This window comes from Stegastes partitus, unplaced genomic scaffold, assembly GCF_000690725.1.
Source record: "Stegastes partitus isolate 25-593 unplaced genomic scaffold, Stegastes_partitus-1.0.2 Scaffold3683, whole genome shotgun sequence".
Lineage (NCBI taxonomy): Eukaryota > Metazoa > Chordata > Actinopteri > Pomacentridae > Stegastes > Stegastes partitus.
The window spans coordinates 27,508-41,529 of NW_007581414.1; positions in this window are offsets into that span (position 1 = coordinate 27,508).

A 14,022-nucleotide genomic window follows, 5' to 3' on the forward strand; every position below is an offset into this window, starting at 1 on the left:
CTAGGTTCTGAGGGGCCCCAGGCAAAGAGGTGAAGAGGGGCCCCACAAGGTGGGGTTGTGGGGCACCACCTTCAATGCACTGTATAGGGGCCTGCATAGGTTTACGGGGGTTCATGGTTGTCACTGCAAAATGTAGTGACAACCCCCCCCTTACCCCATAGCCTTTGGCTCACTTTGGCCCACAGCCACCATTTTGGAAAAAACTGGCTAGCTTAGAAATTCAGGCTAATCTTTAGTGAAGTGATTCACATGATTTTATATGTTAGCAAATCACCAACATGTATAATATATCATTTTAGACCTGGATCAGTTTGCTTTGACAGAACAGTCATTTTACCTGATATGCAGAAAATTTACTTTGACAAGCAAAAAACAGTTTTTCATGTACAAAAATACTTAACCTTTCTCCCATGTGCTTCTCTGCATCACAGCAAGATGGAACTGATGGGTGCTTCCTGAATTTATGGTCACATGACAAAACATGTGCACGGTTACCTAGATACAAGGGGTGGGTCAACTTACCCACTGGCTCATCTTATCTCACTCTTCCCTATACAATATTCATCTCTCTGAGGTAGGTTTAGTAATTTTAGTTACACAAATCTTATTCTTAATTAACCTGACACACCTCTCAAAGTCTCAGAAGCACAAGATCTTCAGTTGTTGGCAGCGTCATGGACCACAAATGAATGTTGTTCAGAAACAGATCTGCAAGTTGTTTTTTTTTTTTGCACACTAGATAAGTTTTATGTGATGACTGGTAAAAGATCTCTTAGATTATAATGACCAAATTGAAGACAAAGGATTCATTCCATTGCTTGATTTCCATAAGGCTTTTGATAAATTAGAGCACCAATTTCTATTTCAAGTACTGCAAGCATGTGGCTTTGGATCAAAATTTTGTCAAGTAACTGAAACATTCTATGGAGATACTACGAGCACAGTGATGCTTCCAACTGGTACCACACCACGTTTCTCTTTAAATAGAGGAGTAAAACAAGGGTGCAATATTTCACCTTTCTTATTCATAATGGCGGCTGACATGTTGGCCATTATGCTAAAAACAAAATCGAACATTGAAAAATTGAACATCTTTAATGAAAAACTTGTGATTGGTCAACTTGCAGATAGCACAATTGTTTTTCTCAAAAACCTAGAACAATTAACAATAATAAATGTGAACTTATGGCCATACATGATTGCAGCCTTTTAGAGGCATATAACATTCCAATTAAATCTTGTGTGAAATACCTGGGCATTAATCTAACTAATGACGCAACTGCTAGTGAGTCATTAGACATACAGGCAAAAATTAAACAATGTAAATCTAAATTGAATTCTTGGCTACAACGAGACTTAACTATCTTTGGAAGAACACATTTAACTAAAACTGAATCTCTAGCAAGATGTATTTATCCAGCCAACTCTATGGCTATCCCAGATAAATCAATAAAAGCTATAAACCAACTAAATTTTTATTTTATCTGGAGGAACAAAGTTCACTACATTAAAAAATCTGAAATTGTAGAAGAATATGAAGAAGGTGGATTTAAGGCAATTGACCTTGAGTGTTTAAACACTGTACTAAAAATTAAATGGCTAAAGAAGTTCCTAACAGAAAAAATTAGCATCCGGTTCTGTCTCTCCAAAGGTCTATTTGAAAAAATGGGAGGTTTTGAATTTGTCCTTAGGTGTGATGTTAATGTTGATAAATTGCCAGTTAAATTGTCACAAACAAGTCCTGTTAAGCCGGAAACTTATGTACAACCACAATTTTACTCCACATCAAACCCCAGTATGGAACAACAGATATGTTCTCTGTAATAGAAGATCTATTGTCTTGCAGAACTGGATGGATAAATGTGTGTGGTCACTACGCCATCTAGTGGATGACCAAGGAAACTGATTATCGTTTGAAAATTTCTGCTCCCTTCACAACATTACATGTCGAAGGTCAGAATTTAAAAAGATTTCTAAAGCAATACCTCAAGTTCTTAAGCACCTGATAGAGAACATGGACCTGGAAAGTCTGCCTGCTCCTATTCTTCTTTTTTTTTTTCCCCAGTCAGAAAGAATCTTGTGTTTAAATGATCCCTTAGTTCTTGAAGGGTGCTTCAGCGAAATACCTGTTTGATAAATGTGTATCTGTAAAGGTTTTTTTCTCCCTCTTTTGGTGTCCAAGCATTTAACAGGGGAGTGATGTGATGTTTGAGTGTGGCTGTGTAGGTGGGTTCATAGATGGGTGGTTTCTAAAGTGTGTTAGATGGCAGTGTTGTAGTAGCTCAGCTCAAACCAGATCTCTAAAAAGATGCTTTGGTTCCTGCCAAAGCTTGTCGTCACTCAAGTAAAGTTTTTTTTTTTTTTTTAATATTGAAGGGAAACCATGGCCAAAATGCATCCTAGGGTCTTGTTGTGAATGTACACAAGTCAAACTTTCATTTAAATACATAATTATGACAGAAACGTCACTGTAAGATAAAGTGTAATTTCGTTTGAAAATGCCGTTTTAAACGAGATGACACTTTCTAAATATTACATATCTTAAAGTGACGCTTAAATGAAAGTTCCATCCATCCATCATCCATACAAAAAGAAGGTTTTGCTATGGGTGACCCACTATCTGCTGTCATGAGCAATTTTTTCATGGAGGATTTAAAAATAACAGCAATAAATACGGCAACGCTACACTACAGGCCCACACTGTGGAAACGGTACGTGGACGACATACTGGAGAAAATAAAACTGGGACAAACAAACACTCACGGACCATCTCAACTCCATAGACACCACCGGCAACATACAATTCACACACGAAGAGGAGAAGGAAAGAAAAACAGCATTTTTGGACATCAATATAAACCACAGACCGGACGGCAGCATAGGAACATCAATTTACAGAAAACACACACATACGGATCAATATCTACTCTGGACCTCTGAACATCCCACAAATTATCAGTTGTCAGAACCCTATTCGAACAAACAGGGGAAAACAGCGCAAGAAAAAAAACAACCAAGCAAAACAGGAAGAAAAAGAAATAGTCACCTTACCGTGGAGTCACAGAATCGATCCAAAGAGCCATGATGAAACTGAATATTCACACGGTGGTCAAACCAAACACAAAACTCAGGCAGCTTCTGGTACATCCCAAGGACAAAATCCAGCCGGACCATAAATGCAACGAAAAATACGAAATCCCCTGTTGATCCTGCAATAAAACGTTCGTGGGCGAAACGGGACAGGCCTTCAGCGTGAGGAGGACGGAGCACCTGGAAGAGTGCGAAAACGAAAGCACAGGGCGTCTCACAAGATCGGAGAAAACAAAAGCCAAACAGGAAAACCTAAAATCTGCCATCTCAGATCACTGCAAACGGGAAAATCATGTGATGAATTGCGAGGATCATAGGGACTGAGGAGCACAAATACAGGCGCTGGATCCGGGAGACCATTGAAATCAGGAAGCGAGGCTCACACACAATCAATAGAGACGATGGGGCGTTCCTGCTATCCCACACCTGGGCCAAACTGACACACCCAAACGACAGAGGGCTAAAAGGTCCTCCACGGCTGCAGATAAGACAAGTTCTGATTGGATAAAAACAAGATGACCTTTATATTTGTGAAACGTTTTTAAAGGCCTTCGTAAAACTTGTTGATCACTTTGAGGGACTATTGAACATTTACATTAATACAAGAAACTCTGAAGGAGACACAAGCTCATGTAAATGTTTAAGGGGAAGTTCAGGGTCAATACAGATGATCAAACATTAAATTCAACATAAACAACACCAAACAAGTTTCCGCCCAAGTGAACAACAAGACTGAGGTAGACTGCCTCATTGGATCTTGAAAAACTGATCATGTCATGAGTCTTCTAAAATGAATGTCATTTTGAATCAATGTTCATATTAACGTGTTGCTTAGTGCAGGTTTNAACTCTGAAGGAGACACAAGCTCATGTAAATGTTTAAGGGGAAGTTCAGGGTCGATGCAGATGATCAAACATTAAATTCAACATAAACAACACTAAACAAGTTTCCGCCCAAGTGAACAACAAGACTGAGGTAGACTGCCTCATTGGATCTTGAAAAACTGATCATATCATGAGTCTTCTAAAATGAATGTCATTTTGAATCAATGTTCGTATTAACGTGTTGCTTAGTGCAGGTTTGTGAAGCAGCATCTTGTCTCTAAGGTGTTTCACAGAAGACTGATCATGTGTTGGTTTGTGTTCTGCAGCGTCTGCGACAGAATTGGCTGAGGAAGCTCCTCCTCAGACCAAAAGGCCTCATCTGTCCGCTGAGACCTCAGCCAGTGATGGAGAACTCATTTATTTCAATTTTTAGTTCTTAGTTAGTTCTTTTTTTTAAAAAAAATCTTTAGTAAGTATATTAATTAAGTCTTTAGTTAGTCTTTTAGTTAATTATGTAGTTAGTTCTTTTGTTAATTATTTACTTAGTTGTTTTGGTAATTATTTAGTTAGGTTTTGTTATGTCTTTAGGTAGTTCTTTTTAAATTCTTTTTTAGTTCTTTTGTTAATTATTTACTTTGTTATTTTTTTAATTCTTCAGTTTGTTCTTTAGGTAATTATTTAGTTACTTAGGTTTAGGTTTAGGGTAAATATATCATCATATAAATGTTTTGAGGGAAGTTCCTCCTCTTTCTAATCAGACTGGAGTACCATATGTGGTTGCCTAGGGCAGAGGAACCGTGAGAGAGTTTTCCCATCTAAAGGGTTCAGGTATGAGGGCTGCTCGATGGGTTTTTCGCTCTCACACTCCACAAATTTGCTGCAGTGTTAAGCTTATGCTACAGCAGTATGCATATATTGGAGGAACTGTTATTTTATGGGGCCCTCATTTTTAAGATTTATGTAATTTCATAACAAATTCCCATTGACTTTTTTTTGGGATAATTTGAACACAAACCTACTAAATAAACCTTATATGATGCATCTTCATTAGTGCAATGAAGCCCATTTATTTGAAATGCATAATCCTCAGGTTTATGTATTTAGTATGAATAAAGTATCATTATTTTTCATTCATAATAATGAGAGTATTTATTTAAAATACATAATGTATATTGTTTGAATTGCATAATGATCAGGTTCCCTATTCAAGATAAATCGCATATATTTGTTTGAATTACGTTATTTATGCATATGTAATTAACCAAATGAATCAAAATGCATCACATTTATGTAATTCTTTTCCATTCAGTACAGACGATCTTAATGATGCATAAGAACAATCAGACCACCCTGTTGATTCAACAGATTTATTAACATAAAAGCCTCAATGTCATAGTCCAAGACATAAAGCTGTTATAGGACAGAACATGTCCTTGTGGTCCACTTTGAACTCTGTTTCTTTCCTTAACTGATGAATTTATTGAATCCATCTTAGTATAGACTCATAAACACACTGTGAAAACTAAAAGGCACAGACAAGACAATAATTAGCTTCAAGAAAAGAAAAGAAAAAAAGACAACTGGCAAATAAAACTACTTCCACAAAATAAAGTCCTGGTCTTAGTCCACAGCTCCCTCTGGTGGTGCTCAACCATAATAACAACAAAAAAATCCACAAAATAGATGGAAATGAAAATGTGGCAGTTACACTTTGTCCATGTCAACGTTGAGCTGAAGGTGGTTCCTCCACCAGTGACACATCCAACCACTGCAGAGTCGTCAGAACATTTCTGAAGGTGGCAGGTCCCCGAGCAGAATCTTGAACAACAAAAATAATAAAATCTAAAAAAAATGTTTAAAAAATTGCTTATGTCTTCTTTATGTAGGTATGTATTTGAACTATGTTTTTTCTTCTTATTTTTTTCAGTCTGTGTGTGATATCTAAACACACTGGCTACTTTATTAGTTACACAGCTCTGTCATACGTTCTACTTTTACAAAGCATTTTCACTTTTTGTTGACATTGTCATAAACCTGAGACTTCTACTTGCTGGTAATTATTCAGATTGTAGTTACTGGTACTTAATACTCAGTGCAGATATGTTGAAAAATGTAAAGCTGTTATATTACTCCACTTAGTAGTTGTACATGAGCATTCTCTTACATCTGCAGCCCATAATCTTTGAGGTCTTTACAGACGCTCAGCACAAATCTCAACTGAATCCAAAGAAATCGCAAAAAAATGATTCAATTAAGTTCCAAACTTCAGAAATTATGATTTGAATTTTTGTATAATAACATGTTCACCTCTTCTTCTGGCACTCGGCAGCATGTGGTGTCAGTAGGTCAGGACAGTCGAGCTCTTTGGCTTCCTGTATTGTGGGATCCGGTCCTAATAAACATCCTGCCAACAGGAAGGTCTTGTGCCAGACAAACCTGAGCCAACTTTCCCAGAGGAAACAGTCTTTTTCTTAAATTCCTCTGAGGTGCTTCTGCAGTAAATGCCCGAGAAGCACTGCTGCGTCGCCTGACCTGCCTTTAATGTGTCTTACTTTGTTCCTCATCAGTTCCTTGAGATACAACATGAGTCGTCCTTAAACAGAACAAGGGTGCATCTATTGTTGTACCATTTGAAAATAATAACGGAGGGATGCGGGGAAGAAAGCCGAGTGGCTCCATTACCTGGATCGATGACATGTTCAGACAAATGTGAGACCGTGATGGTCTCTGGCTGGTGCAGCAGCTCCCTGCCCTCCCTCTGGGAATATCACTGCTCTGCTGACTGCACATGTGAAGCAACACACATCCAGGCTGCATGCTCACATAAACAACCATCTGAACCCAAAATGAAGCCTGGATGGAAGTGGAAGACACTGAACAAACAACTCATATTGTCGAAAAAAAAACCACGTATGATGAGATGTTGTGTAACAGGCAGCAACATAAACTGTGAGTGGACATCAGAAACATGTGAGTTCAGGTGAAATATCTGATTCTATTATATCTGAAGTCGTGGAGGCATGAAGATTTATTTAAAATAAGTCAGATCCATTTTAGTTTTTCTTATTTCTATTCTGAAACATGAGAAATGTTATCATCTGATGCTTTCCAGCAGCCGTTCTCTGTTCCTGGAGACTGTGACCCTTAATCACAGGTTATGGACACAAACTGTTAGCAGACTTTGTTAAACAAATATTTGAGGATTGGCACACTGATCTCGTAATTAACATGAAAAGTAAGAGACAATACTCACAGAATAGAGACTACACTGTTGTAGGGAAAAAGGCCTTTTTGATACAGGCTTTTAAACCAAATAATTCCAAAGTGCTCTCAATAATTCAAACAGTTTCTCGACCAGTGCAGACAATCATATGTTAAAAAAAAAGATCATCTTAGAGGGATAGTTCAGTTTCTTTGAAGTGGGGTTGTATGAGCTACGTATTTACTGTCTGCTGACGGTACGTTAAGGTCACAACACCGTCAGTTTGGTGAATCCGACAGGAGCACCAGTAGTGCACTGCTACCAGTGAGGTCGAGCAGCAAAACATGTTGTATCCCCCTAAAAATCGGCCAGCTAAAAACACATATTGCTTGAAGTGTAAGGTATTTTTAGAATGCTTTCAAAGCGTTGCCTTGTTGTCAGACAGCCAATTCCAACAGTGAACTGAAGCTTTTCTATTTATTAATTTACACTCTATTTATAATTTATGCACTCTGGCTCAGTGGTTAGCACTGTCGCCTCGCAGCAAGAAAGTCACCGGTTTGCGTCCCAGTGAGGACACCCGGGATCTTTCTGCGTGGAGTTTGCATGTTCTCCCCGTGCAGCGTGGGTTCTCTCCGGGTTCTCTGACTTCCTCCTACAGTCCAAAAACATGTTGAGGTTCATTGGTGATTCTAAATTGTCCGTAGGTGTGAATGTGAGTGTGCTTGGTTGTCTGTCTCTAAGTGTAGCCCTGTGATAGACTGGTGACCTGTCCAGGGTGTCCTCTGCCTTCACCCTGAGTCAGCTGGGATAGACTCCAGCCCCCCCGCGACCCAAGTGAAGATATAAGTGGTGAATAGGTAATGATGGATTTATGCACTTTTCAAAGCCAGCAGACCACAGACTGTGCATATAAATGAACAAACTTTTCTGAACAGCGGCCTCGAAGCTCAGTGTGGAAGCTCCAACTTCTCAAAACTACCAGTTGATCCAAATGTGAGCAAAGAGATGATGTGTGGAGCTGAAGCGACAGCCTCCTGCTGATCTGGACCACCCTGGACGCCCCCCACCTGTCAGTGAAAGCAGCCACAACCTTGGTCATGTATAACTTTAAGCTTTAATACATTTTAAACAGACAAGTTATATAAAAATCCATCATGAATAAAGAAACCAGCGATAGCGACTGCAAACATTTTCAAAACTGTGTACGTTTGTGCTGTAAAGTTGAGCTTTGTAATGATCTCTAGTGGACATATGAGGAACTGCAGGTTTTTGAACCTCTGCGTTGGCTTCACTTTTCAGCGCCAGAGGTTGCTGCTTCCACCAGACTCAGTTTTTAGAACTGTGATTTTACTTTGCAGAAAACAGGAGTTGCTGCTACCTCACTAGATCAGTTTTTTGTGTGTCATCATGTGACTTGTGTGTTTTGAACGTGTTACTAAACCGAGGTGGCCACACAGCAGAACAGCAGCTCTGTGAGGTCCAACGACTGTTTCTGTCCATGGAGTCTGGTGACTGTTAGGAGAGCCTTCCGCTTTATTTTCCAGTCAGAAAGGGCCACGTGGCATCAGTGAGGATCATTTAAATGTAGTGTGCAATTAAACCAGCAGTTCTCAGACTTGTTCTGTCAGACCCCGCTTCAACAGACAAAAACTACACGTCAATACAAAAATATAGAAAAATTATGTGGAATTGTGCGATACCTTTGCAATCAGTGCAAAAAAACCCAAAACAAAACAGGAAAATGCAGATATTTGGCCAAAGAACAAGATGAACAAGCCGAGGTGTGACCGACTATTAGGAGCTGCAATGAGCCTGATCTGCACACTTTTTCAAAACGGGGTTGCAGGTTTGATACTCTCTAGTCATGTGCAACGCTGAGCTTGGATCTGTACTGATATCTCCTCACCTCCCACCACATTCGCTGTGCAGCCAAGAGCGAGACAAGCCTCATCATGTTTTCTTGACTTTTTTTCTTGAGTGTTTTCTTGAGGTCGTATCTTGTTTGTCTCCTATTCACCTATTTTCCTTTTCATCCAGGTCAAATTCTTTCCAAATACTTCTCCATTCTGTGCAGCTGCTGACAGCTAATCACTGTGTGTGGAGCAGAATTAACCTCATCACTGGGGACGGTTACTTTGACGGGTTGTTTATTGTTGTGCACTGCGAAAAACAGGGCGATGTAAAAGCAATAGCTCAGCACATTAGTTCTGCGTAGACGGACCTTCACACTGGAAGCTGGAAGCAGGAAAACCAGAGTTAGCAACAAGTGACTGCTGTTGTTCTGTCTGCTGCTAATAACGGACTGTGAACAAATACGAAACTTATTTTTACTTTTGATCACCTGCTTCACTCTCCACAGCTCTATTGTTGGAAAACTTTTTGCAAGTTATCTCCCCATTTCTGATTTTATATTCAGTGAGGTTTTCACCAAGAATCCTGGTGCCTTTTTTAAAATCTACATTTACAAAATTAAAGATGTATGTAGATGAATCTTTTTTGTGCTCATGGGCTACAGTTAACCCATGGCTGGCCTCTGCCATGCTAACAGCTGCACCGTCTCTAACCCAGAAAAGAAATCACTTGTAAATGAATGTCTTTTTACTGGATGTACTGTGTGGTGCATAAATTTGCACTCCGAGTCATTCTGAACACACAACACCCGAGGACAGCGATCCGTCCTGCCTCAGTCGATGCCAACACGGTGAGATTCATTGTGCTCAGACTGATTGCTATTGGATCATCAGCTGGGAACGAGCTCTTTAATGGTTTCTTCAATGAGCACACGAGGAAGAGACCGATCCATCACCTGCCGGGATCAGATCTGCTGTTAATCTGGTGTCTCGTGAGCTCTGAACTGGATGTTCTGCTGTGAAAAAACACGTCTGTGAAATGCTTCTGAGGGGGAGATGTTGAAGAAGATAGTGGACGTAAGGAAAAGAGCAGCAGCACTGATGAGCCATCATCATTCAAATGTGTTAAACTGACAAGTGACAGTGAGGCGAGGAGCAGCTTTAGATAGATGGAGCGGAGGAGGAGAAAGATGATATCACCCCCTGTACATCACCGCTGAGCCTCTACCCTCCTTCATTCAGGCCACCTGATCTAAGAGGTTTTTGTTTTTTTAACTGTGGCATCTGCACATCGTCTGAGACTGAGGGAGTGTCAGAAAAGTTTCAGGACTAGTGTCACAAAAGATATATTTCAAATACAAACTACAAGTTTTCACCTTTGTAGTAATTCCCCTGGAGTCTAATACACTTTCCCAGCCTTCTCTGCCACGCCGCCATGCACTCCTGAAAGGATTCTTCCAGGATCCTCCACAGCTCCATCGTCACAGCCATCCTGATGTCATCCACGTCTTCAAAACAGGTCCCCTTGATGACACTCTTGAGCTTGGGGAAGAGGAAAAAATCCCACAGAGCCAGGTGGGGTGAGTAGGGAGGTTGCTCCAGCACGGTGATGTTCTTCTCAGCCAAGAACTGTCAGATGCTCAGGGCATTGTGAGCAGGCACGTTGTCATGGTGAAGCAGCCACGACTTGTCCTGCCACAACTCTCACCTCTTCTCTGGACAAAGCAAAGCTGCAGGATCTCTTAGTAAATGTGCTGGTTGATCGTCTAAAGGGGGAAAACTCGTGGTTCCTAGCTTGGGTTTGAAATATCTTTTGTGACACCAGTCCTGGAACTTTTCTGACACACCTCGTATGTGGAAACAGAAACACTGTGACCAAAGCTTCAGACACTCAAAGGAACAGACTTTATGACTGCATCAAAGCCTTAAAAACATCTTGAAATAGAGAGAACAACAGTCAGTCTGCCACAAAGTTTCTTCTGCCTCAGACGCTGCAGGTTTGTGTGTCTGCGGGAGTCGAGCAGGAAGCCTTTCCTCCAGTCTTCACACGGGCTCGTTTTAAAGCACAAAAACAACATTACTTTATTATAAAACATTGTAAGCGTGTCCCCTGCAGCATGCCTTTTTTTTTTTATAGCTCTGCCTCTCTCTGTGTATTTTTGGGAGTACTCAGTATTCATGTATTTGATTATGTAAAATCAAGGACTCCAGGGGCAAACAGCTGTGTGCAGCAAGGAGAATCTCAAAGAGCCTTTCTGTCTGGGGACCGTGCACACTCGTGTACATGCACAGCGCTGTGGAGTTACTGGCAGGATTTATGCTATACAGGCTGACATGCAGCATTCACTGTGCTGTGAACTGTGCATGCAATGAGAAGATTACTTGTAGATTGTTACGACTCTTGCAAGACAAATATTGTTTTTCTTTCAGGTTTTTTGGGGGTTTTTTTTTTTGCATTGAGTTAAATGTATGGAGGCCTGTTGCTGCCCCTCTAAGAAAAGAAAAACAGATCAGTATTCTCTTACACCATGAAAGGTTTATCATTATAACGAGACATTTCACTAAATAAATGATCACATTGTATTAGAAACTTTCTCGTTATAAGAATATAGTATTTATCTGAATGTTATAACGTGCATTGTTGTGATATAAAATTCATGTTTAAATGAGGAAGGGGTGTATGGAGAACAGATAAACTGAAGATAAAGGCTCGTGTACACATTTGGATTCAGCTCTTTCTCATGCCTGGGTTTGCACACACACAAATAGAACTTCGTTTCATTAAAATATTACCTAACCTGCTCAAGAACAGCACAATTTTGTCGCGTCTCAACCCAGGCATGAAGTAGAACATGAAGTAGAATTTAATCAAATCGTGTAAATGATCACTATTCCTCATTATGTCCTCTCTCTGCATTATTACAATATAAATTACCATGCTATAACGTAGAATAGAACAGAGGATTTTTATCGTCAATGTCTCTGTTTGTTTATTCAGGACATACAGAGGAAGCGAAAAGAAATTTTTCTCTCACCTTGTATTAGTGCCTTACAATAAAAAAAAAAGGTTTAAAATACAGTAGAAATTAAATTAAATATCTAAAAATCAACCTATGTACACTGGCGGTAGTGCAATATAGTGACAAACACGTCTATATGTGACCTCAGTGTTATATATAAAACATAAAACATTCCGCATTACAACAGTAAAAGTTATTGTGTTCTGAGGTCACACGTTTCATAACAAGATAAATAGTATGTTGTTATTACGAGAAACGTTTGACATAATGGGATATGCTTTTGTGTTATAATGTTATGAATATATACTGTTGTAATGTCAAAAATGCGTCTTTTTTTGTGATATGGCAGCAATAGTCTTCCATATATGCCATGAGTTGTTTGTTCTACCTGCTCATCTTTTCAAATACCATCGGTGCACAGTGGGTCAGAGTCTGTTTACTGTAAACAACAACAACAACAACAACAACAAAACAGTAAGTGATGACAGGGTAGTTTCTGCACACACAAATGAAAGCTGTCTACAGAGGGACAGACTAAATCAAGAAGCACTGGACACAGACGGTCTCTCTTTCACTTTCTTTTTCACACTGAATTTCAATGTAGGACACAGACTGTTGTCATCTTCTCTGTTCTAAAAGCAGCATTTTACTTTCACACTTTTTTTTCTCTCCTCCTTTTATTTATTCCAACTCCTCTGGTGACTAGTTTCATGTTTTCAGTCTGTTAATTTTACTCAGCCTGCCTTCTAAACGATAAACAACAAATGAATTTCATAAATAATAACCTGCAGTTCGTCAATAATGTAGAAGCAGAGTCCAGCGGTTCTCAGCGCTGAGCTGCCCTACCTTTTATCCGCTCCCTCTTACGTCAGAGGGCGCGGCCATTTTGTGAGCGGCGTCGAGTTGAAGATAATAATGCAGGAAGTAAGGGCACGTAACTATCATATTAAAAGCAGTCCAAAAAAATTAAAACACAAAACTCCATTAATATACTACTACTACTACTACTACTACTACTACTACTACTAATAATAATAATAATAATAATAGTAATAATAGTAATAATAAATTTTAATTATCTATGTATTAGCCTTTGTATGGACCACCTGGACTGAATGTCAGTAGCAGGAGACTGTCTTTGTTGAGAAACATTTTTTAAAAGTACGGTTAGCTAATGTAGGTGATTTTGTGGCATCTTTACATTCAAATAAAAAAGCTTAAAAAGTGTTGTGGATGAGATTGCTAGGTGATTATTTTTGTGCATGTGTTAGTTTAGTGTGTAATTCATTTTTTCTATCAGCTTGTTTTAAGGTTTGATTTCTGCTTGCCGGTTTGTTCGTGCTACTTTTACTTACTCTTTCCTGATACTCCCTGCACTCTTGTTGATATTGTAATGCTATTCTGTTATCCGTAAAGCTTGTTTTTAAAAGTGTCTCCTGCTATATTACACTTGAGTGTGATTCTCTGGAGCTGGGAGTTAAAACATGGAAGCTGTTTGAAGTGAAGCTCCGGTCGTTTTTATGTCGCTTCAGTGATTCTTTCCTAGTCGATGGGAATCTGCATGATGGTTCTGGTGATACACATTCACTGGGAACTTATGGTTACTTCTGTCAAATGCACTCCAGGTGTTTCCAAGCCATTTAAAAAAATTAAATAAATAAATAAAGCCTACATTGTTGGACCTAGGTTGGCTGCTAGTACATCTGAGGTTGTATCCATTCGTATCCCTTATTCCTTCTGTTGTTTCTTTCTTTTCTTTTCTTTTCTTCTCTCTCTCTCTCTTTTTGTATAATTGTCAATGTTTTGTTTCTGTCCCAAGTCCAGTTTGGAAAATATTTCATTCCTTTTTGTGACGCTTAGATGATGTAAAAGAATGGATAAGTGGTTGAACTTACAGACACGTAAAGATAAATCATTGTTGCACATGATTCATTACGTTCTTGTAGTTATAATGGGGGGGAAAAAAGCTCGATGGAAAGAGAATCTATTTTCTTAAAAGGTGCAGTTAAAAGTGAAATTCGCTCTCAAAACAT